General features: G+C 39.4%; 1 protein-coding gene across 2 annotated transcripts in view; it reads right to left on the reverse strand.

The window, feature by feature from the left end:
• Positions 1-20,432, reverse strand: part of pak5 (p21 protein (Cdc42/Rac)-activated kinase 5) — a 107,353-nt gene extending 86,921 nt beyond the window's left edge. Inside the window, exons 1-3 of one of the 2 annotated variants that reach the window (XM_088089273.1) lie at positions 20,308-20,432; positions 18,251-18,326; positions 15,944-16,171 (exon numbers count right to left, since the gene is read on the reverse strand). The gene's annotated coding sequence lies outside the window, so the exon portion shown is untranslated. The remainder of the gene's footprint in view (positions 1-15,943; positions 16,172-18,250; positions 18,327-20,307) is intronic. The other variant, XM_088089274.1, reaches the window with a different exon arrangement.
• Positions 20,433-27,593: the final 7,161 nt, after the last annotated feature.

Consider the following 27,593-nt stretch of genomic DNA (forward strand, 5'->3'; position numbering starts at 1 on the left):
TCTTTTTACTAACTTCCCTCTTTACTCCAGCGCATCTGGTCCTGATAGCTGATCCTGATCCTCTCCTCGTCTTGTGATCGCAGTCTTCCCATTTATTTGGGTTATATACGAATTCAGGTGCATTACTTTTCATAAGTTTACACACAAACAAGGCATGTGAATAGCCTGCACCAAACAAACTAGAATAATAAACATCCCTACAGGAAAGAGTAAAAAAATATATTTTTGATTTTGGTGTAAACTGTCCCTTTACTGTTCTCTTTTCTACCAATTCATTGGGCTAATATTAGTTTAATTAGCTGTCTAGCTGCAGCTGTTAACATCAGCTGGACTTCTGTCACTTCAGTCAGCACAAAAACACATTTAAAAACTGTGTTGCTCATGAAGATATCCAGCAATACCCCGAGCTACTGTGTGTAAACCATGACAGCTCTTAGATCCATTTCCTACTACAAGCACACAAACACTCTCACAGTAACACACACACACACACACACACACACTAACTCACTTCAGGGGGATTGACTGGTGCTAGCTGAGAAAGTAGCAGCCATCATTACCTTGTCTGCTTGTAAACCGCGAGGGCCAGAGCAATCATCACCCTTTAAACACAACGTTTCCTATTACTCAGCGCGCACGCACACAACACAAATACACACACACACGTACACATTCACTCATGGTCCATTTCTGCAGATGGATAAATTACAGGGAGGGAAATGCACAGTGGCACAGCCGTCCGAGGCGGAGGAAATGAAGAGGCTTAGCTGGAAGGATAATAGAACGACGGGGGAAAACAAAGCCAAATAATTCATAATGCATTGTAGCATGCTGCATAACTGCACAATCAGGAGAACTGCCTTTTTTCCCGGAGCGTTACAAAAGAGACGAGACAGGTGCTTACAGCGCTGAAAGAGGCGGAGGACCTAGTTTCTGCTGTTGGCTTTTTAGGTGAAGGAGGTCAAGCTATTTTTATCCAGAAACTGTAAACAGAAGCAACGGACCACTGTAAGTGTTACATGAGGAGAGCGCGAGACATCGCCTAATCACACGAACTCAAGGAGAATCTCTTCACAATTACAAGATCTCTTTGTTAACCAATTAGAAATCTGTTGCCATCAGAGGGGTCCACCATTTTGTTTGCTCTGTTGCAGTTAAACTCACAACAAACAAAGACCTGAAGCCCATTTATATTTCAGCAGCATGCAGCTTCCTCCTCCTCCTCCTCCTCCTCCTCTTCCTCTTCCTGCATCTCACGGCTGACTTAGGGAGTTGACTTTTTTTTTCATAAACACACAGGGGGTTTAAAAGAAACTCATGCCTGGCTTAATTAGAGCTACACTGGCAACGCTGCACGACCAAACCCTGCAAGGCTGCTGGAGCAAGCAGGCAGGCACACAACAAACCCCCATGGAGTACATACAGCTAACAAGCCTATATGCTGCACATTTAGCCTCTCCTTACAATAACAGATAGCTACTTTTAACCCTTTCACACCTGGATCGACATCACTTTTCTTGTGCAGCATTCAGACATCTTTCACAAGCATTTAACCCTTTGAAACTTGAGTAAATTGGTTTTTATGGCAATGAGCAACTTAACAAGATATGGCCATAAAATTAGCAAAAAGTTAGTAAAAAAGTTACATGAAAATGACCTGAATATAAGCACAAAAAAAGTTTTTAAAAATAATTTACAAAAGAATATGGCCTATGAAGTTCAGAAAAGAAATTATTTATCTTATATATTATATTTTTTGTAAAATTATTTTACATATAAATGTATTATTATTATCATTGATATGGCTTTCTGAAAATTTTTATGGATTTTCTGGATTATTTTCTAATAATCTTCCCCTTTTTAAAAATGGATTTATTTTATTTTTTCTGTGACATAATTTTAAATATAGAGTTACTGTTATTATAAATGTAGTGTCTGGGCATTTTTATGGATTTTCTGGGTAATTTTTCATAATGTTCCTGTTTTTTAAAACAAAAAATAGATATAAAATATACATATAAATATAAAATCTCTGTATAATAATAGATATATATACTAAAAAATCTAACACTTTCTTCAGTCATTTTCTTGTTTATTTTTGTGATTTATTTTCAGGTAAATTTTCTAATAACTATTTGCAGATTTATTGCTATTTTTTGGGCCCTTTCTTGTGTAGGCGCTCATTGCCTTGTTCTCTTGTTTTTGAAAAAAAGAACTGATTTTACTCAGGTTTTTAAAGGGTCCAAATGCATGAAAATGTATGTGCTGCCTCATGCTTTAAAATGCTTTTAGACTGCAAACAATAGCTGGCCAGTAATTACAAAATAACCAAGAGTTCAAGATTTCACGTTGGTCTTATAGCACTCAACAAATAGACAAGTATATCAATCAATCTAATGGGTGCACTAGATGCCTGCAGCTGCCCTCTGACAAGTTACACAGCGTTAACATGCCGTACACGTCAGAGTGGATCTTTTTTTTATATCAGCTAAGTCTCTGCATCCCTCTTTTGTTGTAATTTCCTGCAGTTTCATGCCCGGGCATCAAAGAGAGCACAGCTGTGTCATTGGATGAATGCTTTAATCTATTCAGCCAGCGCATCTGTGTGCTCTGTGTTACGCTACGTCATTAGCCGCCCGCCACAATATGTGTGTGTGTGCATGTGTGTGACTGGTTAGGATTGTGTTCATGCGAGTGCATTCACTTAAGCACACATACGCCTGCATATATGCTCTCACATGTCTGTGTGCGCCGTCATGCAGGAGTAAAAATGCAATATACACACTGACACACGCACGAGATGACATGAGAGGATAATGAGGGACTTTTTTTATGCCCCAAGTTGTGTTGGGTTCCCGGCTGAGGGCCATATTAAGACATCACATCACAGACGCTAATCTATGTGATGGTCAAGTTTCCAAGCAGCAGTGCTAAATTTAGGTTGGATCCCTGCTTTTGACTGACAAGGAACGAGAAATAACATTCTGCATAAGCTGTTTTCACACAGATATGGCACTATAGGGTCGCTATGAGGACTCTTCTTAAAGCCCTCTTTGCATTTTTACAATATAGCAACATCAGGCTGCTCCAGTTTGTGATTTTAGACAGCATACCAGCATCAGGGAAGCAAAAGAGGCGTGACGGGTATGACATTTAAATCAATAGTGTCTGCATTTAGTGTGACGTAGCATACACATCTGCAGTGTTATGTGAACAATAACAATGGTATAACATGGAAATAACAATTATTGACTTTCTCTGTTATATAGTGGCTGATCTCATTGTTTTCCCAATTTGCAGTCATTTACATCCGTTGTTCTTAGTCTTTCATCACCACTAGTTCTCTGATGTCAGTTTGGTGTGTCTTGGTCTTTAAAGCCATACTTGAGTAAAAGTATATATTTACCAGAAGACAACTTCAGTAGAAGTCACAGTCACCTATTAGAATATTACTTGGGGAAAAGTCTTAAAGTAAAGTGATTTTATGATATTAAATGTACTTTTATACTAAAAGTAAAAGTATAAGTAAATGCTGGTAAGAATTTTAGAATTATTGAGTTTATTTTTTCATAACATACGCCACATAAAAGTGTACATTACACTTAAAAAAAAGGCCTTTTTTACAGCTTAAAGGATGTTTTTCCATCATTCGCTCATACATCGATCCATCTCTTCTTCAGTTTTGTGGTAAGTAACTAAAATGCAGTAGTATATAGCGAAGTAAAAGTGAAAGTTGACAGAAATATATAAACTTAAGTACAGATAATCCAAAAAAAGCTTAAGCACAATAACAAAGTATTATTACTTCATTATATTACACCACTGTCCGTTGCCTGCTCAAAGGCAAGACAGCTTAATCCTCCCATTCAGCGATTTTTAATACAACTTTGGTGTGATATTCCCACCTAAAACAGGCAGTGTAAAAGGAGCTATAGCCACAGAAAAAAAGGAAGAAAGAAGGAAAGATGGAGAGAGAAGAAGTGGAGCTGAACAGGAGATCCTCACAAGCCACAACCTCCTCATACTAAAGCTGTGTCGACACTGTTGTCCAGTAAAACATGTCTGTGTTTACAACGCCACATCGGCTGACACTGCTGACCGAAAGCATGGCAGGAATCTTGATTGCAAAATTGACTCTGGGAACTGAATGGAGTCAATTTTTATAGAGCCACAAACCAAATGTTAGGATAGATTAGATTGTCTTGGCTCATATAAATCATTGTCAAGTGACTGCATCCAATCAGAAAGTCATCTATTTTCTATAATTAGCTTAAAAACAGGATGCTATTTGTCTTGAAAAATGCTGATTGAATGGATTTCACTCATTTGGTCAGAACAAATGAGGATCGGCGCGCTTGCTGGTCAATAGAAGAACAGAGCTGTCCAGTTTGAGCTCAGTCACTTTGACTAATTATGGTGTAATGGATATTTAAATAGGACCTTAACATCAGCGAGCGTTACTCCTATTGATTCACTAAATCCTCCCCCTTAACAGCCATTATTCAATCATAGCTCAGCAAACATAACTAGGCGCAGCAGGCCTGTCAAACTTTTGATTTCTTCACATGTTGAAGCGGTGTCCATGGGGCTGTAGTAGGAGCGATACACTGCATTTTAAAGAGTTAGGAGGGCAGTGTCTTTTTCTCGCCTTCCAAGATCAAAAACAGAAAAGAAAGAGAGAATGCATTAAATCGACATTCACACCCGCGTCAAATGACTCTGCAGTAGACAGAGGTTTTTATCGCCTCTGGCTGCGATCAGCATTAATGGGAAGACAACACCCGTGTGATAGCAGTAATTTCAGCTTCTTAATCAGTTAGATGCAATGACGCACTGTCACTAATTACCGTCCATCTCCTCGTAAGCAGCTAAAACAGCGATCCAAATACATCTGCACTAAGTTTGAAAGAGAGACTTAATAAGTCAGAAATATTACTGAGAATAATATAAAAATAATAACAATATATATGTCAGAAACATCACTGAAAAGTTTTCAAAGACCTCTGTTCCTGCTGCTGTCTACTGTTCACCTGTTCAACTGTCTGTCTGTGATGTCACACAGACACACCAAAAAAACAACCCACACACACACAAAAGCTGACAGAAAGGCAGACTTGTGTGCTGCAGCGGTGTGTTCACTGGCAGTGGGAATGCAGTCGACTTCCTATACTTAGCAGGTTTAGCTGTGTTTGAAAAACTCACAAGTACATGCTAATTTAGGTGGGAGAGGGGTACAGGAAACATTTTCAACACAACATGATCTCATCCTTACCCGTCATATTCTGATGATTTGCAAACTGCAAAACAAACTGTAAAAGGTAAAAAGGAATTGATCAGATGAATTAGCTAGCCAGAATTACTGGATAATATTGTATATACTGTGTATATATAATTCTCTTAAATATATATTTAAGCTTATATAACAGGAAAAAAATATTTAATTTTTATTACACTTTCTTATTTTCGGGTAATTTTTTTCAAACTTGCTAATTTCTCGCTCATTTTGAGCCATGTCTTCTTAAGTTCTAAGTTCTTCTAAATTTTTAAGAAGAATTTAAGCCAATCTTCTTTGGTTTCAAAGGGTTAACAGTAAAGTAAATTCAGCTATTCTTATTTTCAGGTGATTATGAAATAACATAGTTATGATATTAATATTCCTGCCAATAGATGCCACTAAACCACACACACTAGACCTTTAAGTCAATTTTATGGCACCTGATTATAATACATAACCGTCTCTGAGTCTGCAAAGGTACCAGAACAAAGTAAGAGGTTAAGGCAGGTCTCAGCCAGAGGCAACTATGCTCACATGAAACAACTGTATGTCTGAATGAGAGGGTGTAAAGGTCAAACACACGACGGTCAGGTTTGGGCCACTGTTGCACATCGTCTCATAATTACCTCTCGGATGGTGGAAACACTGTGGATGGTGGATAGGATGCTATGATGTAAGCCTCAGTGCGATAGCAGCCTGCATCTTCAACCTCTCAGTTTCCTTTGAAGTCTCCCCATGGGGGTGTGGGAGCTGGGGGTTGGTAATGAATCAAGCTGAGCCATAATGAATGTCCTTATTCAAGTCTGCTTTGATGAAATTCCACCTGACTGATCTCAAATCACAGAACAAAACAGCGAGAGCTTGCTGACAACTGTTACGAAAGCCATACCGGCTGGCAATATGATGGAGAGCGTCGAGCGACTTCAAGGATCCCTTCAGGATACTCTGTTTCCTGCCTTCCTTCCCACTTCCACCGTGATCACTGAGTAGGATGAAATCTGATGAGACTGTCTACATTTGCACCAATGTTTACGCACAAGTCTTCACTCCAGAAAATGTCATGCCTCTACAAAACAGCTCTTTGCATCTATAAGAGGAGAATACACCCAGAGGAGAACTTAAACAAATGAGACACGATTTACGGTTGTAATCCTGAACTGGGACCTGGTGCTACAAATATGCACACGTGCAGCAATAAACACGTTTATGAGCTCTGCAGAGTGATTTACACAGTGCGAGCCTTGTCTGTCCAACAGTCCATTGTGTTAATACATCAAACACATTAAGACGCCATAAAAAACACCGAGCTGATCTCCTATGTAGAACAATGACCCCGTTAACAAAGTCGACATAATGAATACATTACAGGCTGCAATCTCACTTATCTCACATTTCATTGTAACATCACTGTCAGCGTGCTGCATGAGGACACAGAAATGAGCAAAGAGGCTTTTTTCACACTTCGTATAAGATGAGGCACTGTCGACGTGCTTTGTGGAAGTCTGGGGCCCATCTGGAGGCCTGCGGTATTCACGATAGGTAGAAAAGACTGCCAGGAGTAACAAAAGAAGTAAGTAATTATATAGAGGGATCTCAGAGACAAAGCGTGCAATAGACTGCCAACGGCGTTTAGCTGTGCATAGCAGAAACTGCTGCTGCTGCTTCAGGTTATGAGTTGTGTTTATGACAGTTTGCTTTGCAACTTTTGCTGTTTAACTGGACGTGAAACACTGCAGTGAAATTGTATTTTAAACAACAGTGAAAACCATCTGTGTTAGGGCTACACTCTTAGCCTTCTTACAGAGGTGTAGTGGAGGGTATATGCAGGCGTAGAGGGGTATACAGGGTAGACCAAACTCTTTTTCTGGCCATTCACACTGTACCCAACCATCAGCCAAAAAGCCACTGGAATACATAGGAGAGTATATCCACTTTCTCTTTGGTATCTGCCTATGTATTTATTAGTACAACCACCTCATCAACTAGCACTACACCACTGCCCTTTTCCCTCAAATATTAGCATGTGTTTGCAGGTTTTCTAGACACTGGAGAACCCAGTGGAGTACAACAGGGGAATATGTCTTGCTGTTTTTTTCTCTAGTGTTTGACGTCACAAACGCACTGGAAAACAGGGTAGGTAAACAGCAGAAAGCAGCATGGAGGCCAGTAAAAATGTTAGAACTGTTACTTTTTTTTCGTTTGTAGTTTAGTCTCTCTTTCAAACTTTGTGCAGACTAATCTGGAACGATGTTTGAGCGCTGCTTGGACGGCGACAGAATTTGTGGCTGGTATGACAAAATAGTCGGCGAAGATATACTGAAGGGCATGCTGTAAAATTTCTGAAAATTTGCTTGTCCATTTTTTGACCAGTGTGAAAGGTGTTTTCCAGCTCAACCAAAGGAAAAGTTGATTAAGTCAAAATCAAGTTGAGTGACCAAATTATGTAAGTACTACCAAGTAATGATTCAAATTAAATCCATCGGTGTCAAATTTTGATACCTGAAAGCAGATCTGGGTGAGAATGTCAGATTTAGACAAGCGGTAGGAGGGCCACAAAGTGCCCTGAAGCCAGATACAGAGCTTCGCGCAGCCACCAGTTCAAGAGGTGGAACAGGTGGGGGATGCAGCCTGAAGCTAGAAAGCCTGCCGCGGAGCTCTGCAGCTGCTCTGACGGCGTCCCAGAGAGCCAAAACTATTGCTGCAGCGCAACTCTGTCCAATAGTTTCTGCATCTGATCTATTTTCTTTTCTATATTATTTTATAATGGCCTAGTATCACTGCTGGATGAGCACACAAACACACAAGCAGACACACAGACAGATGATTAGCTCCAAGTGTTATTAGAAAAGAGCAGATTTGCTTTTTAGTTTACTACATCATGCTGCAGCTTGCTCAAAGATTACATTTTTGTTTTTACAAAGAAAGTACAATACTGGAAAAAAGATGAAGTTGGGTATCTCTGAATTCAGGTACCAGTACTGGTGCCAGGCGATACCCAACCATAGATATGAGCACTGCTTTTATTCATTCATTGCCCTTAAAAACAAAAATTTAGGTTAATTCTCTTTTTCATAACAAATATATAATATATAACACTGATATCAATTTATTTAAGAGTTATTGTGTTTTAGGAGATGAGTGACACTGGATTTATTTTGCATCTGTAAATATGAAAAAAAAAACTTCCCTTTCATGGCCCTAAAGCCCAATTTCAAAGAGCGCTTTGGGGGAAGGGTGCAGACGCAGCAATTGGCTTTCTAAGGCAGCCCATTCTTAACAGGTATCGCTTTAATAGCGATTAAACTGGAATTAGGCTCCAACTGGTTACTACAGCACTTCAGTTGTACAGTACATGCACACACACACACACACACAGACACAAAGAAACAGGAAATGCCTGAAAACACACAACAGATTTTGGCCTCTGTTGCACATCTACAACCATGCAGAACCACCCTCCTTTTTGCCAACAAACAGGGAAACTGAGGCATGTTAACACTTCCAAAACACACACGTTCACCACCACGCTTAGACAGAAATAGCGTAACTCGCTCAGCCTGGAGGGTTGGTGACAGAGCTGTAAGGGCCAGCGCTGCGTTGGGCAGCAACAGAGGCAGATGCAGCACTGAGTAGCCTGAGGGCATCTCTGGGTATTCAAGCTTCACTGGGCCTCTTCATCAGTGCCCTCTGATGCCTTCACCCCATGACCAACCCATACACACACACACTCACACACACTTCCAACACAGAGCCAGTCAGGCCTTTCCAGCCTTTTGGATGAGAGGGGAATTGGGAAAGAAGTAGAACAGCCTCATTGAGCGCAGAAACACACAAGTTAGACTCAGAAAACGGTAGAATATGTAGGTTATGGGGGACTGTTCCTCCTCTACTATATCTGATGCAATGGGGGATATCTAGGTTAACTCTTTCTGTGTGTGTGTGTGTGTGTGTGTGTGTGTGTGTGTGTGTGTGTGTGTCAGGACACAGTAATGACACAGCTAAAAGACACTCAGCACAACATTTTAGATCCATTACAATCATTGGGTTACTAAATGTCATATGGCTTGTTTTGTGAGGTTATAGAACATTAGCTGTTTGCATAATGCCATCAAAATGCATGCACATTTTTCTAAGCGCTTGATAATCCAAACATCACTGAATATATGTCATTAAACAGAGTCCATGAAAACACATCGCATAGTTAAAGTTGTCACAGTGACATTTAAGGTGTGTTGATGGATTTATAAAATTTCTAAAATTCCACCTCAAAGTTGCCGTTAGCTGCGGGTAGCCTTTGAGCGGCACATTTTTTCTCAGTTCATAGATATCTTAAGACTAAAGTTGTACGATGCCGCCGGGGCAAAGCCATGACCCAGGTGCAGAGAAGAACACCTATATGAGAGACAATAGTCCCCATATTAGATTTTAATACTCTTCACTGTGTATGCATGAGCATGCGGACTCTCTACGTCCCTGACACGGAGCTTTCATCCGTGCAGTGGTGTCATGATAAACAGAGAGAGCAAGACAGAGGGGCAGTGAGGTGCTGAGGGAAGCAATATGCTAAATGCAGGATTACAATAAAATAAGATTTGATATGTTATAAATTGGTAAAATCTTATTTTTCCTACTTAACAGTTAATAATTGAGCACAGGGGTTGACTATCAGTCACAAAAAAACATTCTTAATTATCACCACAAAATAAAATCAGCCAAAATAAACTACCTGTGTTTATTCGCCTATTTTACATAATGCCATGCTACTTATTTACAGTTACCTACTGCTGCTTTATATTCTTAATATGAAGAAACCATCTATGAAGTCTGTCTGACATTTGATCGTGTGGTCAGTTGTAGCCGACCAATGTATGTAAACTTGCCTCCGTATGAACGGTGGTTACACAACCTTTGAAATGAGCCTCAACTTAGCCATGCATGTGCACGAGTCATAGATGCGCTCCTGTACTTAAGCAAATAGCAAAACACCCCTGAGCCTGTGCATGCGATCACACACACACACAAACAATATCCTCCTATATCTCTCTAAATTGCTTCATGTTCAGCTCCCCTCCTCTGTCACAACGTCTCTTTCATACGCTCAATCTCTCCCTGTCTTCCTCTCTATCTCCCACACACACTGACACAAACACACACATATACACACACACCTCATTTTGTTACTGACATGCCAAGTCATGCAGAAAACACAAGGGAAGCTTTTTTTTCCCCCCGTTTCTAATCCCAGGACAAAAACAGCAAAATGCAATAACCTGGGACAAAAGTGCTGACATCTGAAGATGAGTCGGGCATTCAGACAGACGGCTCGGTTGCAGATGAAATGAGCAGAGGTGACAGACTGAGAGAAAGCAGGACCCCTGATACACAGACAGACAGACAGACAGACAGACAGACAGACAGACAGACAGACAGGCGTTCCTTCTATAGACTCCTCTTATTGTATTACACTTTGGCCTTCTGATCCTCTTATTCCCCTCCTTCTTTCCCCTCATCTATATTCTTGGCTCCCACATTTAACCCTTTTTCAACATCCCAATACTTTACCCATCTACATATGTTTGTTCTGTTAACCCCTTGAAACCTGAAAAATTGGCTTGATTTCTTTCAAAAACATGGAAAGGTTATGAGCAACTTAACAAGAAATTACCCCCAAAATTTGCAAGAAATTAGCAAAATGATACAAGAAAATGACCTGAAGCAAATAATAATAATAATTATTAATACATTTTGAAATATTTTTAAACATAATTTTAAATATGAAGTTAAATTTACTAAATTTATTTATTATTTTCTGGACATTTTCCTCTATTTTTTAAATAGAATTTGCTTTTAATTTTCAGGTCATTTTCTTGTTACCTTTTGCTGATTTATTTCAGTTTGTGGGAAATCAGCTAGTTTACTCAGGTTTAAAAGATTTTAATGCCTTTGAAAGACGAAGAAATGCAGCACAACATAACTGATGTCTATCCGGGTTTCAAAGAGTTAAACCACCACCACCTCTGGGCTGCAGCTTATCTCTCCATCCTCATCCCCCTCTCCTGTAGTCACCTGTCCTGCTCTCCTTCTCATCATAACCTTTCTTCTCACGTCTCTATCCATCCCGCCGTCCTCCTCCTCTGTACTCCTCTTCATCTTTCCTCCATCCTATCTGAAACCTCGTTTGCATGCTCCCTCATTCTGCTCCTTGATTAGCGAGATCGACCAACGCGAGTCCGCCAGACACTCGATTAACATGGCCAATGAGTCTTTCGAGAGGCTCCTATATATATAAATAGAGGGCTGAATCAGACGCTTCAATTACAGATAACACATCCCCGCCCATGCATTTCAAACGCTGTTTAACCAGAGAGAGAGAGTGACAGAGATGTTGGCCACATGAGGTCGGCCTTGAAGGTTGAGGAAGTAGCACCGATAGAAGAGACAGCATGCATAGCAAAAGATTTTCTCCTTCTGGTCAAATTATTTAATGTACGACTCCCTCTGACTCTTATGTAATGAATTTGTGCGAGCGAGGGAGGCTGACTCCTCATAGACAGTGAGAGCAGTCTAGTGCAGAGCCATAGGGACTAAAATAGTTAGTCATGTGTTCATTATCGCTATCCTCCTCTTAAGTACTAACCCCGTATCCAGAAACATTAAACAGGAGAGGACCTTCGAGTGGGTCTGTGCATGTGTGTGTGTGCAAGAGGTTGAGAATGAGCAACAGAAAGAGAGAGGCAGAATATGAAGGGAATGAGGTTGTGGGATTGTGATAACTTCAAAGGTTATTATTATTATTACTGCAGGCTGAAGCCATGCTCTGGCATCCCTCAAGCTTTGATCATTATGTAAAGCTGTTGTGCTCGGCGCTGGCACTGAATACATTACAGAGTGGATAACCAGGGAGTGTGCAAGCGAGCGAACACAGACCAACACATTGATTCGGCTTCTAAGTTTCTTAATGATTATAAAATAACACGCATCATCTCTAAAGGACATGCAAAGAGATGCTGTTATCTAATTTTACCTTGACGTGTGATGTGGACAGAGAAGGGAGTTTGAGAGGTTGAACAGCGCCGTCAGTAATATTCAAAGGGTCAGTCCAACAGTTTTACAGTGTAAGTGATCAGTGTACTAGTCACAAGAAGTACCACGCAGCCTGTGAAAACAGTTGTATAATATTGTCTATTTTGGTTCTGGGGGAGTTTGTGTTAAGTCTGAGAAAACAATGATATCATCGAGGTCAGCTCGGCTTTGGTTTGGAGATAAATTTATTACAGAAAGTCTGCAAAAAAAAACTTCTTAAAACTAGGGGCATAGGAAAAGAAACATGCATTTGTCACGCCCAATTTTATTGTCAAAGAACTAAAGACATTTATACAATAAATCGATGCAGAAAAGGCACAAGGGTTGTCCTGAATACTATTTTAGTGGCTTTGAAGATTCAATATCTAACTCCAAATATTCAAAGCTATGACAGGGTGCAACACAACCTGGGTCAGAGGGACTAAGCACCGCTGTGTGTGTGTGGGAATGAGAGTGATAGAGGGGGAAGACAAGGTGGAAGGTGGACTATTGCAAACGATGCTCTTCTCCTACTCACATTTGAGATGCGAGATCTTGGCAATGCATTTTGCTTGAAAAAACCCTAGGTCTTCAACAGGGGGTCCACGACCCTTGTAGGTGATCCTCAGAGTTACTGCAGGAAGGGGTGGGGGCAAAGTATTGTTTGGTAATTTAATTTCAATTATAAGTTTTTTTCTTCCAAAGATTAAAATATATCTGAACATTAGGAAAAAAAGACAATGCCTACACACTTACTCCATGCCACACAAGTTTATTCCAGACATTTCGATACTACTTGGATCTTCCTCAGGTCAAAATGTTTGAAAAGATGAAACCACACGTATATCTATATATCTATACATAACACATACCAATAGGCTGATGAGTTCTATGGTGGCAGGTGTGGTAACCTATGCGAACCACTCAGGGTGGTAAAACAATCGACAATCAACAATTAAATAAATTACATAGAAAATACATCTCATTTGATAAAACAGTATACCTAGATTTTTTATATCAAAATTAATCTTCATATCAAAATACTTTCCATCATCAGTCTACATCACCCATGTTGAAAATTGTATTAAATTAATATTAAGGGAGAAAAGAAGTAATCTCCTGTACATACAAAAAAAAAGTCTTGAATAAACTTGTGTGGCATGGGGTAAGTGTGCAGGTGTTACCTTTTTTTTCATGTATGCTGTTTTTTGATAGCCTTGCACCTACATGATGTGCGCATTACTACCCTTTTCAATATATCTGACCATTCATGTATTATTACCAAAGAAAAGTCAGTTAATTCATTAATTTACAGGACACAGCATTAGTGACAGACTATCCTTAAATCCTTGTTCAATCATGTGAGCCAGCTAATGCTAAATCACTGTGCGACACCCATCCATACTGGCAAGGAAAAACTAGTTGGCTAACAGTTACAACTGAAACATATTGGCCAGTTTGCTGTATTATTATTTCAAATATACTGCCATTCTTCAGGGCCTGAATGGATCTTTTGTAACTCTTAAGCAAGAGACTCTGACACACGATCTAACTCAGAAACCACTGGCCTATCCCTGCTTCGACTTCTGCTGCAGGCAAGCGCTAACAAGAGAAGACCCGAAAATATTCAGATAATTATCTCAAGTGCAACTCAGTTTTATACAACATATATGGTAGTGGTTCCCTGATCTGTCTCTCTTTCAGCTAAGGGGTCCCTGGTCTGAAAAACATTGAAGATCCCTGCCAAAAATGGATGCATAAATAATAAACCAAAATGCAAGACATTAAGTGTTTGATGTGCATTTTTCCTTTTTCAAAGAAAAAACAGCAAGGGAAAACTATATTTAAAAAAACTTGCTGATTATAATAATCACATATTTAAAATTATGTTATACAACTCTTATATTTTAAGCACTTTGTCCAGATCATTTCCTTTTTACTATATTTTTACTATTTTTTTTCTTATTAATTACTTGGGGGAGTGGGCATTATTAGAAATTATCAAAAATTGAGGGGAAAAGTCTATTAATACATCTACATCTACGATTCTTATAATAATATATCTAAAAGTATGTCAGAGGAAAAAATCTATATAATTTTTAACACTTCATTCGTTCATTTTCTTTATTGTTTTTGTGTTTTACCTTTTTTATTTTCACATACATTTTCTTGTAACTTTCCACTTATCTCTTGCTAATTTTTGTGTCGTCTTTTCTTTTGCTGCTCATTGCCTTCTTCCCATGTTTTAGAAAAAAAAGCCAATTTGCTCAGGTTTCAAAGGGTTAATCAATTGAATGTAAAGACAATGATTTCCATAACCAGCCTAAAATCTATTAATCTTTTGCAAAATGCCCGTCACAATTTCACTAACCACAAGGTGTCATCCTCAAAGGTATCTTTTTGAACCCAAATCTAAAGATACTCTACCACACGAGGCAAAGAAAAGCATCAAATCCTCCTATCGCAATAGAGAAGCAAGATATCTGTAATGCATTTTTCATTTTGTTTGCAAAATGACTTAAATGATTAATCATCATCAACTAATATTCAGCAGAATAGGTTATTTGTCTGAGCACTTGGCATTAGGATCTTTGCAGACTGGAGGTCATAGTAAGCTCCCTTTATATTCCTGCAAAACGCTGCAAACTGCTGTGTATCTTCTAGGCACACAGGCCTAACATTGTTATATGATCCACGTTCTAGTGCAAAACATAGGCCTCCTGACAGCTTTAGAGGTTCTGTGCTACATGTTATTATTACCCCTATTAATAGAGTGTTGCTGTTAGGGCGATTATGAGCTTAGGAGGGGAACCCCAGCTCACAGGGCCTAGCCACCACTTTTAATTTTCGTCTACACATTCTAATCCGAAAGCCACATTGAACTTGAAAACAAGCCATCTGTTCCTGCCCTTACCTGGCCTACATTAGCCTGAGCAAACTCTGGCTGGCTGCAAAGCAAGAAGGAGAAACATGGAGCAGCGCAAATAAATGTCTTGCACTGTCATCATCACTGTCATACAGTAGATCGATAAATAAGGGGGATAGTGCAACAGTAAAAGAGGAGCTGTCATGGTAGGAAATGAAGAAATATGACAACGTGAGAGCTAAAGGTCCATTAAGGCAATACACACACTGAGAGCCCCTGCAACATATGAGGCTGAGGATGCATTACACTGATTTTTCCTTCAACCATCGACCACAATTCCTTCTCATTTGAGAAACAATGATTTAGGAGCACCAGGCCTCCAGAATTTCTTTGCAACATGCATAGGTGTGATGCCCACCCAGTTCAATACCAAGGACAGCGGTCGACGCACGGAGAGCCTGACAGCCATGACAACACATGCACTACAAAATGACAGATTTATTTCTGCACGGATGCATCGTAAGCAGCGACACAAACCTGCCCCGAATGACACTGCTGTTTCCGTGCCAGGCATTACACCCGCAGACACAGACACAGACACAAAAACTAAACCCTTAGACGAGCGTTTCGCCTTTCCAGAGCGGCGTTTTTGCCCCCTGCAAGAAGCAGCAGCAGCCACATTTTTTAACCAAAATCGCATCGCCAAAGCGTGTTTGTCGAAGAAAAAGCACCGCGCCTACCTGCGTGTCCCGGGGTCGAAGAGCTCACATGTCCCGTCGCTTATTTTGGTCTGTTGTTGTGGATATTATTATTATAGTGGGCTCCGTTATGTGTCTGCCAGCGCCATGTTATTATCAGTGAGAGGAGGACTGTGCGGTCCTGTGCGCTACATCCGGGCTGTTGAGGAGAGCGAATGAGCGCAGTCTGTGGCGGCGGAGGGCGGAGAGCGCGCTGGATATGTGGAGCACCTGTGCAGCAGAGCAGGGACAACTTTCAGTCACGTCGACGTGCTCTACCTCAATCACACACACATTTACTACAGACACGTACACGAAATGCACACAAGATCGGACTTGTGTGAGCCGTCAAGCTGCTACATTTTAATTTTAATATTACTGCTCCCACACATTGTTGTTTTTATTTATTTTTTTGGTATTTTTATTTTTGCTGCTATTTATGTATATATATTTATATTTGTCCCTTTCTTTATCTCATGACAAGAGACGCGTCATTAAATTTATTGTACTGTGTGTGTAATGACAATAAAGATCATTCATTGCTGTGTGTAGAATATGTTTATGTCTACCAAAAAAACAATAACAAAGGTACATTTAGGCCGTTTATTTCAAAGTGATATTGTTTGCGTGCCTTATGTTGTTAATTATTGGATCAGCCATATTAAAAAAACTAATTTGGATGAATATTTGGACTACCCCATAAGCATCATTTGACATAATAAGAGAAGTATCCTTCAAAATCCTGCACAAATATTATTCAACAAATAATTATCAAGTCTAAAAAGGACATCAGTGTAAACTTTTTATTCTGTGAAGCACCTCCAGAGACTTCCTTTCACTTATTACGGCACTGTGATCATACCAGGAGGATATGGAAGATATATTATTGATAATACTGATCCTAAATTTAATCTAGAAAATGTTTTGTTTGGCTCATAAAAGTAAAAATATATTATTAATCTGATTATTCTTTTAACCAAATGTCATATATACAATCCAAATTTAGTAGATCTGAGTAAAGAGCAAGTTGCCAAAAAATTGAAATTAGTTGATCAAAATATAATTTTAAAAAGGCTAGATTAAAAATGTCAATACAATTTAATTAAAATACAATTATCTTAATTATGAATTTAATATTATGCTTCAGACTTATTCTTACTTTTTTTCTTTCATTACTTTCCTTTCTTTGGTGCAAATTGTCACATAATTTTCTTTTACTTTTTACACATTTCTTGCACATTTTTGAGTAATTTCTTCTTGCATTCCTCATTGCCTTCTTCCCATGTTTTTAAAAGAAATCAAGCAATTTTTTTTCAGGTTTCACAAGGTCAATGCATAGCTCCTGTACCAGTGGTTAAATTTGGTAGGGACACAGGTGCACAAGGACCAGGTGAGTAAAAAATAAATAAATAATTTTAAAAAAAAGGTTTACTTATAAAAACCATAAATGATCATGTTTGAATAAAACAAAATAAAATAAAATGAAAAAGGTTTGGTCCACATGCACACAGTGTGACTACCATAAAGTAATAACAGTTTTCTAAATCTACTAATTTGTTGAACATTTCTTGTCAAGTTGCTCATTGCCTTTTTTCCCATGTTTTTGAAAGAAATCAAACCCATTTGCTCACAGTTTAAAGGTTTATAGAAAAGTGATGCCGCCCCAGGTTTCAATGCTTGAAAAATATCTATGAATTTAATAATTTGCAACATTTGAGGTTGATTTTAGCACCATCTTCAAGGCAGGGTCTAACAATTGGGAGATAAAGCATAACAATATTTGAAATATTTTGGTATTTTTGTTGCTAAAGCTCGATAATTTACTGTTGCTTCCTTTAAAAGATGATCCTCACATCCTTTTTCGTGCTTTACTGTATTATATTGGTCTAAAGAATATGTTAGGCGTGAGCATACATGAAGCCAGACGCAGGCTGCAGCCGCGGAGCATTGGGGGATACGCACAGTGAGACAGCTCTGACAGTGTCACAGCCCTCATTGATCTCCCATCTCTGTTTCTGACGTGCCGTTTGTCACGCAGGGCTCCTCCCCAGACTACAGTAAGTGAATGCACGAGGGCACGAGTCAATTTCTCCCGCTGTGACAGAAAGTCCTTATGTCTGACTGTCTGGTTAACTGAGGCAGAGAATGAGAGAGGAGGCAGAGAGCTGAGTATCCACTATCACATCAAGGTCTGACTCTTTGTGCTGTTGTTAAACATAGAGATCAATGAGGGAGCTGTTACCACATGTCCTTCCCTCTCAGTCCTTCCCTCTCAGCCCCCCCCCGGCACATTGGCACGATAAATCTCACCAGTTGACTTGCTTGCAATGATGCATCTTCCTTTCTCTCTTTCACCAGCTGGTCGTTCAGGTGGAGACTTCAGAACCTGCAGAATGAATCAGAGATGCATTCCTGCTCTCACTGCACATACAGTATGTGCTACGTATGTGTAACCAACATAAATGGATGCTTGCTACAGTAGCAGCCCGGCTGCCAGAGGGAAATGTTGGCATTGTATGATACATGAATCACATCAATGTTTTTAAGCTGACTTTGACATCTAGAGGTGGAGGGGAGGGTAAATGGCGTGGCATCTATAGGAGCAACACCTGGTAAGCTGCAAACCAATATTTGAGACCAATAAACAACAAAACCAATTGTTTTTAATGGATCAATGTTGCTTCCTCTGGCGGCTTTCTAGCTACTAAAGGGGGCTGTTTTTTTAGCAACCCATTGCTGTTTCCATAGTGTGAAAAAAATCAAATAATTCTTACCAAGGCATTGTTGCATTTCTATCACAATAGTGCCACAGAAAGTGTTTGTTTTCACTAAGACATAGCTCCGTTTCCTGCAGGAATAAAACAAAAAGAACAACAACTGTTTGTTCTGTTTGTTTGTTCTTGTTTTACCAAGATATCGCTGTATGCACCGCCAGGATAGTGCCACAAATAGTGGTTGTTTTTTACTGCAACATCACTGTGTTTATAGCTGGGATAGTGCCATGAAAAGCAGCTGTTTTTCTTACAGAGACATTGATGCACTTCCTGCTGTGATAGTGATCAAAAGACATCTGTTTTTTGCTGAATTGATATATTTCTGACCAGGATAATGGCACAAAAATTGTTCTTTTTTGTGACGGACATCGCAGTGTTTTCTGACGCAATAGTTCCACAAAAAGCCAATCTTTTAAACCACGACACTGCTGCGTTTCCTGCCTAAATACTGCCATGAAAAGTGGTTGTTTTTACCAAGACATTGCTACATTTCCTCCTGGAATAAGTCCCACAAATAGTTTGTTTTTTTACTGTGACAGCGCTGAATTTCCCAATGGGATAGTGACACAAAAACACTGCTGTGTTTCCAGCAACTTTTTAGCCACCAGAAAAAACACGATCTATTTTTAACAATAGCCAAGTGATTTTTGTGCATAAACCTCACACGCTAAGCACAGCATTGTTGAAAGGTAAAGTTTCGGCAGATCCACTACATAATATATAACAGTTGTAATGTATCTGGATTTGTTTTTTGCAGAAATGTACGATGCCAACATTTACTCTGCAGAATAGCTGCAAGCAAGCATCCACTTTGCAAACTGACAAACTCTTCCTCACTTCCAAATCTTTCCCTGCTTCAATGATTTGTCCTCTTGTGATGATACTGTCCTTTCCTGCTCTGTCTCCCATGCGGCCTCCACCACCCATAAATCCCCCTGGGAAATGTGAGCTCAGACTGTACGCAGTGGGAACACCCCTCCAGCTCAGGACTATTCCAGGCCGTGCTACACTTATTATGGGCTTTATGGACGGCCACACCTATCCCTCTCATGTAGCCACATGGGGGGCGAAGCTGGAGAAGCAGTGGTGATTTTAAAAAGTTGGCTAAAAATACTACATATATTGAGATTATAGAGCTGTGAAGTGATACTTTGTAAATCATAAATACATCTTTAAGGAACAAAGTAGTCACCCTCCTGAAAGGTGTCATTAAAAAGTTCCTTTAAAGCTTTGGGGCAGCTGATAGCATGACACAGATACGGTGGACCCAAAGACAAAAAAGGTTTGATTTTTTTAAAAATATAATTTAACAAATTGGGGTGAAGGAAATATATTTTCTCAAAAATGTGTTAAAACTTGTAACTTGTAAAACTTTTACACAAAACGTACATTACAATTCAGAACATTTACAGTATATAATTTTAATTCACTCTTAAGAATTTAAATATTAAAGGTATTGTGCATGCTTTTAACTGATTATGCACGGTGTGTGCATGTGCATGTGCATGCCAAAGAAAAATAATCTCTGTTTATGCTTCCTTTTAATCTAGATGTCAAATAACTACAATTTCAGAACCCAAGTTTATGCATCACCTCTAATCCAAAATAGGGCTGCGCCGGGTGTCAGCGATTTCTTCCTCAGGCTCTTCCTCGCTGACACGTCGTCCTCTGAGCGCTGAACATCCTGCTCCAGTGACTGGCTCTTTTTGTTGTTTCCTAAAGTATGGAAAAAAGTTAGAAAATTAGAAGAAAGACGTCACACTAGCCCCAAAAGGACATGGGTTAAAATGTGTATTTTGAAGGGCTTAAAAGTAGCAAAGTCATCTAAAATCTTAATATAATATACTAAAGAATCTTATTGTTTTAAAATTACATCCTTGTGAAGAACGAAAACAATGTATTTTATGCAGGGTTTATGTAGATCCTTAAAAAGTCTTAAAAGGTATTTAATTCATTAATCTAAAAGATAAGGCCTTAATTGATATTAAAATGTCTTAAATATTTCAAAAGTTTTAAAAAATAATTTACCAAATCTCTTGCATTAACATCACACAGATCAGGATACAAGAACCAGCAACAATCTCATTTTGTTTCTGTTAAGTTATTAATATTGGTTCCTGTTTTTTGTGTTTTCATGAGTTCTTTTTCTTAAATTTAAGTCCAACTGTCGTTCAAAAGAGTCTCACATCTAATTGCCTCAAGGTACAGGAACCCTGATACAGATTTAATCACTTCCATTACTGCCTGAAAACATCTTTTCGCAATTACTTACTTTTTAAAAAGACAGAAGGTGAATTCTGTTGGTTATAACCTGTGTGTGTTAAATAAATAACATTTTTTGCCCCACTTGCCTGGTGTTTTTCAAACACAATAAATTCAAACACTGCTGAAACATAATTTCTACGAGCTGCTGTACATAAAGGGAGAGACAGCACACAGGCTGCAAATGGAGAAAAAATTGCTAACAAAATATAAAATATATCACACATTGATGCACACTGACGCACATTAACACAATGTTATGTCAACATCTACAGAAAATAAATTTGTTGTGACATCATGTGACGTGAAAGATTATCCATTGAATGTTCAAAATAAAAAATATTATAAAACTTGTCAACGAAATGGATGAAATGGACATTAATTCACTCTTCAGAACATTAACAGTATATAATCTTAATTAATCCTGAAGTATTTGATTAAATTCTCTAACTATTTTATTCAACTCAACAACATTTTACAGAACTTTCAATGATTTTTTTCACAGTCAAAAAGAGTTCATGCATGGTGTTTTATAAAATAAAGGCCTCAGTATCATGTCTCACACAGAGGACAAATTTGGATTGCCCTGTCTCCATAAAGATGACTGCTGATGAGATGTACAGCATGAGGAGCAAGTCCACAGAGAAACTAAACGTGTGAAAAAAGACACAGGCCTACCTGTTCAGTGGCTAAAAGACAGATTTTAGGTGGATTATAACTTTAATTGGTTACTCATCAGATATTTATGCTGCTTTTTGGCTTTGTCATGAGTCAGCTGACCAGATATATTCATAGATTACAGACTCATATTGCCTTTCATGGAGCAAAAAGGCTTACCACATGACTACCACCCCCCCTGTGAGAATTTGACATCTCCATCTAGTGGTGCATTGTGGGATGCACACAGTTTACTACAGTGCATCCAGTGTGAGTTGTATTTGGAGCTGCTGGTTGTGTGTGTGTGTGTCAAACATATAGGCCATAACATGCCTGAGTGAATAACGTAATCCTTCCTGATGTTAAATTGATCTCATAGTGCTCCAGATGTGATGATTTTAACACACACAAAGATGCACGTAAACATCTCTGCAAAAACGTGCTGCTGTCCCCATGGCAACTGCAGTTTTCTTTGAAACCGTCTTACTCGCTCTTGCACACTGATTTTATCCCTCTTGTTCACTCGCTCTTTGAACGCACAAAGCATCTTTAGACACGCAGCCACAGGTTACTGAGTAGTAAAACCACTCTTTGACTACAGGTGAACAAATTTGACCTATTACCTACTGTGGGGATTGTGCGGCTGTCTTTTTTATCGCGCCTTTAATGGGAGAGAAATGGTGACGAGGAGGGGAAAGGGGGACAAAAAGGAGGTAAGGAGGATGCAGTTTACGAGTGTTGGAATAAGGCCCAGAGCTTATCAGAGGCTAATGCCACCGCCGTCGCTTTGGAAAACCCTGCTCCTGCCAGAATGCTCTCTTCTGCCTAACAGCAGCACGCCCCACGGTTGCCTCCTTTTTCCTCAGTTCCCCCATTGGTTGAAACTACAAAAGGAGATCTCCTACAAGTGACATCACTACACCCGCTCCCATCAGGCAGCATATGTCACGGCCACATGGCACCCATCCACTCAAATGAAGCACCGTAATTTGTTCTCCAGTTTAAATTGAGCTATATTTGTTATGCATGGGGTTTTAATTGCAACTTTTTATCACATTATTCAATAGGAACAGATTGGGTTGAGTGCAGAAAAGGGCTGAGGAAACAAGTGTTGCCTGTTCCAGCTCTTGACAGGCTGACGGGCCAACCAGGAGACAAACCATGGACCAAATGTTCTGGATTGTTTCTTGGCAGGACATGTCCTCTGACAATATGCAGCCCAAGCAAAACAATTCCCTACCATCCTCACATGAAGCTTCACTCTGTGGTCATCTAAAGCTTGGTCGCTGTGCTGGAGAATATGACAATATGCGCTGATTCTCTCCACAAATGAGTACTTTTGTCAATACAGCAAGTTGATTAAAGGATTCAGTGGCAAAAAGAAAGTACGCCTGTCTGTCAAATGTGTAGTGAGGCCTTAATTCTCCAAAGCTGAATGTATTGCATTAGAGGTAGTGAGTCAAGAGACGCACACTTCAACCACAAGGCCTGAGTTAGAGCTTCACTTTTAAACAAAAACATTCACATTGCAACACTGTTTCATTTCCATATCCAAGGTTATAGCTGATCTGGTGCCTTGCAAGCAGAAAGATAAATTCCCTTTAGTATTTGATCTATAATTGCATCATTTTGCCTACATACAAGATACAAAGCAACTTTTTCATTTCCTTAAGGCTGTTTTCAGTCACCTGCAAACCTGTAAGTCAAATGTTCACACTATTTTAAGCTCTGTTTTGGTCTCCACCAACTATTGAGGAAACAACCCAATTACCCAAAATATTTACATTCTAATTTCAATAATATGTTCTGACAATGCGACGGTGAACACTTGGTCATGGTTGGGAAAAGATCATGTTTTGGCTTTAAATACCTGGTTTTGTCACAACAACCATCACTGAAAATGTGCTGACCTCACCTTAAAGAATACACTGTTGTTATTGCCACAGCCACCGCTGGAAATGTGCCGAAGTCACCTTAAAAAAACAGTCACTGTCGCCACAATCAGCTGGAAATGTGGTAACCTCACCTAAAAAAGTACCTAGCTGTTGTTGGTACAACCACCAAAAATATGCTAAAAAATACACATTGTTCCTGCTACAGCAACTGCTGAATATGTGTCGAACTTCGTCTTAGAAAATATTTGGTTGTTGTCACTACAGTCCCCGTTATAAAAGCATCAACTTCGCCTTAAAAAAATATCCTCATGTTGTTGCCACAGCAACTGCAGGAAATGCTCTGTCGCCTAAAAAATAGCCTGTTGTTCCTGCAAAAGCCACAGTGGAAATGTGCCAAGTTCTCCTTAAAAATACTCTGCTGTTACTGGCACAAACAGGCTGAAGTTGTGCCGACAATGCCTAAAAATACACCCCGTTGTTGTCGACTCAACCCCCGCTAGAAATGTATTAACACCCAGTTGCTGTCACCAAAACCAGTGCTGGAAATGTGGCGACCTCACCTGAAAATATACCTGGTTGTTCTTACCTCAACCACTGCCAAAAATATGTTGCAAACTTCTGTAATTTGGTATTGGGCAGGCAGCATACTGTAAGTTTTTCGGACCACTTTAGTTAAAAACAGCTGTCTTTAGTTTGGTTTGTCACTACAAATGGCATCTTTCACATATGTGATGAAAAAATATTATTTCATCAGTATCAGTATATTCATCAGTATTCTGACAACTGCAGAATCACAGCTGCTTCGTTTTCTATACATTTCCCTGGTTGCTGTAATACACAACGGTCCCTGCTGTGCACGGGTGAATGACAAACATTTGTCTGTTTATCATTTAATTCTGGAAACACTTGAAAATCAATTTAAAAATAACAATAAAAGAACGACACAATTTGCCTTGTAACGGCTTATAGGAGATGATGAGACATTAGGAGCTAATCAGCGCAGATGCTCAGTTCAACAGAGTACAGACACACAAACACAAGCACACACACAAAAAAACACTGATTTCCCAAATTATCCAATGTGGCCACACCCATCACTTGCCTAATGTGTGGCACTGTGAGCCTCAGCTGGTCTCCTGAGGTCAGGCTGCAGGGTGCACTCGCTCATTAAGAATTAAAGAGTGAGTGTGTGTGTGTGTGTGTGTGTGTGTGTGTGTGTGTGTGTGTGTGTGTGTGTGTTTGTGTGTGTGTGTGTGTGTGTGTGTGCACGAATGTGCTTTTGTACTGTAGCTTATTGTACATGAAGGCAGAACACACTATGATGCAGTTTTAGCCAGTTAAATTGGTGAGCGTAGTTACTGGTAGAAATATAGGCTAATATTGCAGTATTTTTTTAAATCAATCAGACTTAAACAAATATATATATATATATACATATATATAAAATGATAATAGCAATAATAGAAGAAAATAAATAAATAAAATATTCAAGCTGTAAATAAGAGGTAAACAAAAGGATAACAGCACAAAGGAAAATAATAAATAAATATGTTAAAAATAATAGAATGATAAACAAAGTAGTAAAACAGACTAAACTATATAAATAAATAGTTATAGATAGAATAGATAAAGTTCAATTAAAAGCCATACAGATTATCATGTATCAGACCTCTCCATACATCATCATACAACATTAGAGATTTACAAACACTACTTGCTAAGTGTGCAAGTCGATAAAAATAATAGATATGTCAGGGTTTCTTTTTTCTTGCACTCTGGGAAGCGGTGCACTTTAACTGTTTATGATGCAATAACCTGTTAATAGGGAGCTGTCTGCTGGCTCTGAGAAGCGCAGTGAACAGAAAAAAGCATTTTGTGAGAAACAAAATGGACTAAATACGACACTTTGATGGATTTATTTGCATGAAAGTCACTGTTTGCCTGAGTACACTAAAGACTTTTGGGGATGGGCAATGAGAACCAGCACTAGATTGGTACCAGTTTGTGACTGGTCAGTTCAAATAAGCTGCTGGACAAACAGTACTTAGCAGCATTTGTGTAACATTAATTCATCCCAACATAGCTGGGATTCTCAAATTTTTAACCGTCCTAATGCTGCTGGCATCATGCGATTGTGTGCTACATTGCTTAGTTGTGTGTTTACTTTCTTTCTTCTTCAGTCTTGGCTGACAGAGCAAAACGTTCAAGAGTCTGAGCTCTTATTAAAAGTTGTCTTTGAGCTATAGAAATAAAATGACATCTCTCTCATTCTATGTCTGAATTTTAAATAATTTCTTGTCGTTTTATTTTTTCATTAGCTCTTGTGAGGCTGAAGGACTTTAGTTTGTCAGCGCGCTGGAGTGGGCTGTCGGACATGTCCACGTGCTGGAACGGATTGTTGCACATTTCCATGCTGGAGCACGCTGTCGGACATGCCACTAGAGCGGACTGTCGGACATGTCCGCAAGCTGTTGCACATTTCTGCGCTGGAGCGAGCTGTCGGAAATGTCCGCACACTGGAGCAGACTGTCGGACATTTCCACGCCAGAGCGGGCTGTTGCAAATGTCCGCGCGCTGGAGCAGACTGTTGGACATTTCCACGCTAGAGCGGGCTGTCAGACATGTCCCCGCGCTGGAGCGGGCTGTTGGACATGTCCCCACGCTGGAGCAGGCTGTCGGACATTTCCACGCCGGAGCGGGCTGTCGGACATGTCCCCGCGCTGGAGCGGGCTGTCGAACATGTCCCCACACTGGAGTGGGCTGTTGGACATGTCCCCACACTGGAGTGGGCTGTTGGACATGTCCCCGCGCTGGAGCGGGCTGTCGGACATGTCTGTGCTGGAGCGGGCGGTCGCACATTTCAGTGCTGGTATCTGCAAAAACTCGAATATCATGCACCTCTACTTGGTGAAAGTTACAGTGAATTTTATATACTATACGCTACAAAAGATGCTTTTTTTCTCAGTCTCCAGATAGAGTCTAAAATTAAAGACCCCGTTGGATAAATGTCAGGCGCTGAATTCTTGGAGGATTAAGTCTTTGCAATCTAAGAAGTTCTGCAATTTCTGACATTTTTCAGCTCAGACGATTGCTAATCTAATAACGACGTGAGGAGCACGACTATGTGGATCCACATATGTTGTGTTCTACATTATCACTGTTGAAGTCGTTGCCACGGAGATTTATAAGATGATTATGTGAAGATTTATTTGTCTGAGTTTCAACCTGACATCTCTCCTGAGTAATATTTATGTCAGAATCGACACTTTAACATCGGAAAAGGTGAGAAAACTTAGCTCTAAACGTATTCAACACTCATCCACAGATAAATATTAATGCTCAAGTATGAATGCCTAAACCAAGTGACTTAACCTGCAGGTGAACCGGGCAGTGATGTCTGACTGTTCAGCTGTCAGTGTCTGAGTCACTGGAGCATACAGAAAACAGAGTCCTGGTTTCTTTGTCTCTGCTGTAATTGTGTTACTCTGCGTGGAGATATGGCATGAGTGTTACACACAGTCCCATGACCGCCCAACAGGGAAACGCATCAGCACAGAAACACGTCATTGTGCTGTCAGTGGACCTTGTGTAGGTAAAGAAAGAGGGTGTGTATCTGACGGAGAGATTCACATTTGCACCTCTTTTTGCACCTTATTGTTATCTAACTTGAGCTTAGTTTTATATTTGCTATATATTGTATTCTATATTTTCTCTGCTTTTCTACATCTTAATTTTGTCCTTGTATATGCGATGATTTGCATCTACCCACCTCTTACTTTGTGTTGCTGTATAAATACATTTCTGTCTTATCTTATACTATCATATTTGACATAGTCTGTGCATTTTAATGTTTTAATATTGTTTCTTAACTCAGATTTAACTATTTACTCACACACTTTTAAAGTTTTATTATTACACCATAATGTTTTTGCTTATATTTATTTTATGATTTTAATAATGTGTACAGCATATTTCGCACTAATATTATCATTTTCATTCTCTATCTCTGTCATTATTTGTACAGCTTATTTTTGCAAATTTAAGATTATACTTGTATCATAATAG

This window comes from Plectropomus leopardus, chromosome 16 (genome assembly GCF_026936395.1).
Source record: "Plectropomus leopardus strain MGB_pleo_1.0 chromosome 16, ASM2693639v1, whole genome shotgun sequence".
Classification (NCBI taxonomy): domain Eukaryota; kingdom Metazoa; phylum Chordata; class Actinopteri; order Perciformes; family Serranidae; genus Plectropomus; species Plectropomus leopardus.